Genomic DNA, 4,640 nt, shown 5'->3' with positions numbered 1-4,640 from the left:
TGTGCCCTTTGCTTCTTCTGTGTCCAAATTCTTATTAAGTTTCATGACTAGTGATACAAGAAAACAAATATCTATCAGAGAGAAGCCCTTCATCAGCAAGGCTGTTCTGTGTCAAGGGTCCCCAGGATTATTCTCAATCTTAGTGATTCACTGAAAAGATTCACAGGCCTCAGCAAAATGGTTAAATTACATTTATAGATTATCACTGAGACAGCTCCCAGAATACAATAAGTAAAGGGAGGAAACATGGGGATGACATCCAAGAGAAACCAACTCTAAGCTTTTATGGTCTCTTTGTAGTGGAGTTTCATGAAAAGATACTTCCTCCTCATGGAAATAATATAAAAACATGTGAAAAGTATTGCCAGACAGAAAAGTTCACTAAAGTCAGGGTGTTCAGAACATTAATTGACAGACAGTCACATTGGCTCACAGGGTCTATATTTCTGACTTCAACTCTCTAGATTTAGCTGCCAGTGTGAAAACAGTTATAAGTGGTCATATTAGTATAAAATATTTGGTCAAATTAGCGCTTCATGTTCCAAATGCTTAAGCTCTAAAACAAAATTAAAAAACAAAATCTAACAAACAATAACAACGACAACAAACCCATCTGTATCTAGCAAAATCCAGCCATGGAATCAGAACTTTCTTAATTGTGAAGGGTCTGAAGAACTCAGACTGCTAAAATAATACTTTTCTACATGCACCTTATACAGACATGTCCATCTTATGCACTGACCCTCTGATGATATGGGGCTGGAGCAATGGTGGGCATACCTCCCTTAAGCTATGTATGAGGTAACTCAGAAGATACAGAAGAACCAAGGAAGTAAACCAGGAACACTGAAGGGGCCAGATTTAGTCACAGTTTGTATGCCCACAGGAAAGACAGAACTGGTAATAAATATTGGCCTTCGATAAGTACTACCATTCTACCCTTTCAGAGTTTCAGATTCCCAGCTTGGATTTTCATTTTCCTGTGGCTACCAAAGCAGCCATTGCTCTTAGTTGCCTGGATAGTGTAACCGCTTCCTACTTGATCGTGTGTCCAACTCAGCAGCTGTGTGCATATTCCTCTCCTCACCACCTGGCCTTGCCCTGCCGCTCTATTCCATTCTGTGTGTGGCTGAACACATTTCATTGTTAAAAGGCATCTTTGATCATTTTGCTCTCTTGTCAAAAGCCTTTTATGGTTCTCCTGCTTGCAGATGAAAAATTACTGCTCTCAGTTTGGCATTCATTCTCTTGGTCCGTCAAAGTTGCATTTCAAGGTAGGCCTTTATTTTTGCTTGCTTCCTTTTGATGTAATTTAAGTCTTTTTAGATGGCAAAAAAACCCAAAACCTCCTTTCAATCTTTCTAATTTTGGATCATAAGTGTGGTATCTCGGTTGTATTTGTTTGATCTCATGTAGGAGAGTACTTTTCAATAAATACCATAAGCATCTCTTCCTGTGTTAAATAGGTATGTTATAGTTTTAATTTTTATTGTAATCTTGAGGATCTAATATACTGTGAATTTGGGCTCACTTTTGAGACAAGGTCTCAGTAAGTATCATTGGCTAGCCTTGAACTCTCAACCTCCCGACTAGTAGATTACAGGTACTAGCTGCCACTTCTATCTAAGGCATGATTTCTCAAGCCTGTGATTTGTTTCCTCCATTTTATAGAACCTTTCCTGGAAACTCTTTGTTTTACTACCTTGAAATGCTACACATGCCACAAAATTTAACTGATGAATATATACATCCCAGTATTGCTATTCTGTTGTTTTCTATTAATATATTTACATATTTTAGTATCCAAACCATTCCTAAAGATCCACAATGTGCATATATACATCTTGTATTTCAAGTGCCTTTTTACTTTTTGTAGTTTGACTGTTCTATCACATATTTTTCCCTGTATAATATTTTAGGACTAATTCATTTAGATGGAGTTTAGTGGCATTTCATTTTGGATTGCATGAACATGGTGTTTTGTATTATAAAAATGTGAGCAATTAACATATTTTGTCTTCCCATTCAAAAATATGGTACACCATTATAATAAAGTTTATGTTTTTGTAAAGATTTGCAATTTTGTTCTTCTATTATTTTTTGTGTTGTGTTGGTTGTTTCAAAGGATACCTTCTATAGAATCAATTTTGTTTCTTTAGTAATGAGATTCATGTAAATTATACTTTGCTGGTATATAGAAAAGCTATTACATTTTTACATAAATCTTGTATCAGAAATATTTCAGGTAAGATTGCAACTATTTTTTGTTCGTATTAGAAGAAAGACAATTTATTAAAATAATTACTAGAAACTTTCAAACCCAGACTTCCTGAGCAGTATCTACACATTCTGAGATTTGAGGTAGCAGGAACAATTCCCTCACTGTTCAGTGATTTTTGGAGCAGTTAAAGAGCTTGTTTATAATATCTTTATTGTATATATTTAATTTGTATAACACAATATTTCCATGCACATATTTAGTAGAATCATTATATTATCAGGTCAGTTAGCATAACCTTTATTTCAAATATTTACCTATTCCTTTTCTATTATCTTTTTGTATGATAAATGAGAATGAAATCCATTGTGTTGCGAATTACTTGCAAATAATAAATATTATTAACCTCACTGTATATGCTGTGCTTTAAATCTCTAGAAGTATTGGCCCTGTATAAGTACAGCTGTGTGCTTTGCACCAACTCTCTGAAACCCCACCCATGGAGACTATGGTTCTACATTGGCCTCATGTATTTAGTCATATTTTTCCTTTCGATTCCAGGTGCAAATATGAACATACAATATTTCTTCTTTTCATGTCTGGTACTTTTCACTTAGCTAGAATAATGTTCTTTCAGGTTGTAGTAAATATGAATGTGTGTTGGTTGTTTTTTTTTTGTCAGCTTGACACAACTAAATACATCTGGGAAGAGGGTATCCCAATTAAGAAGTTGCCGCTATTGGATTGGCCTGCAGACATATCTGTGGTTCATTTTCTTGATTTATGTTTGATGTGGGAAAGCAAAGCCATCTTTGGACAATGCCACTCCTGGCTAGTTGGCTCTGGGTGGTATAAGAGAGCAGAGTGAGCAATCCATAGACAAGCAATCCAGTAAGCAGCACACCAACGTAGTTTTTGCTTCATTCTCTGCCTCCAGTTCTGCCCTGGCTTCCCTCCGTGGCAGACTGTGATAAGGATGTGTAAAGTGAATGAATTCTTTCTTTCCCAAATTGGTCATGTTTTTTTGTTTGTTTTTTATCACAGCCATAGTTAGACAAACTAAAACAGAATGTCTTTGGGTTTCAGAGGATTTAGCAATATTTTACAGTACAAACTGCATTTCTTGTATATAATATCTCATATATTGAATACATGGTTTATAGATATCAATAGATGTAACATATAGGATGTAATATAAAAACACAGCAAGTTTTCTTGTTCATTGGCTTGTGTATAACCATGTGGTTTCCCTACATTGTATGCTGTAAGTGACTGATAAGATTGTCAATAATTCTATGAGTTATTGATATCATTTCCTTTGATATATACCCAGAAGAGGGATTGCTAGGTCATATGGCACTTCTATTTGTGTCAGGGTGAGAAGAAACTTCTATAATATTTTCCATAATAGCTGTTCTATTCTTTGTTTCCAACAATAGTAGGCATTCTTTTTCCCTTCTCTCTGCTCTCTCCAGCAATATGATCTAAAATTTCTAACATCAGACACTCAACAGCTATGAAGTGATAGATCATTGGATCTGTGAAGAGATAGATCATTTGGTTTTTTAATTTTCATTTCCTTGATGATTAATGAAACTGGATAACTTTTATGTACTTGTTGACCATCTTTATAACTTATTTAGAGAAATATCTATTCTTGAAAATTAACACATGAAAATACATGTTCTAGAATCAATAAAGCTGAGGAGTAAGTAAATACTGCCTACTCCCTATAAGTGATTGTCTCAAGGAGACATTTTAGATGTAACTTTTTTGTGACAGAGAAATGCTGGCCTGCAGTACTTCATTACATATTTATGAGGGGGATTCACCTTTAGTAAATATATTTGAAGAACAATGTTTATTCATTTGATAAAGTGCTGGTTAGATGATTACATACCATTGTAACTATCTGAAACAGTATGAAATTTTAGTGTTCTATTACTAAATATTGCCCATTCAAAGAGCTTAAAATTATAGGCTCTTCACTTTCTGGCCAAAGATCTGATAGAAAGCAGTTCTACCTGCTACCATCTTCAGGGAGGGAAGCTGGCCCGGGATTGGCAACCACTCTGTTGTCTTTGAACTCAGATCTATTCCTGGAGGGCTAACGGTCTTTCTCCTCCTGTTGCTGCTTCTTTTCTTCATGGGAAATAACTGTAGAGGAAAAATTTTTATTCTTCAGACTTATAAATTTTTAAATTATAGAATTTTGGGATCCAGAGAACAATCAGCTTATTCAATGACGGGAAACTACAATTTGTACTGGAAAATAATATTTGCTTTGGGAAATATTATTGAGACAAAGCATATCCAAGGGGCTTATTTCTACTTGGCCCAGAGAAACTTTAGAATTCTCCATCACCATGCAAAATCAGAAAATTCTGGACTTCAGCAATAAAACAAGAATAACTGGAATAGG

The sequence above is a fragment of the Peromyscus maniculatus genome, chromosome 19 (genome assembly GCF_049852395.1).
Source record: "Peromyscus maniculatus bairdii isolate BWxNUB_F1_BW_parent chromosome 19, HU_Pman_BW_mat_3.1, whole genome shotgun sequence".
NCBI classification, from domain to species: Eukaryota; Metazoa; Chordata; class Mammalia; order Rodentia; family Cricetidae; genus Peromyscus; species Peromyscus maniculatus.
This window is presented reverse-complemented; position numbering follows the sequence as displayed.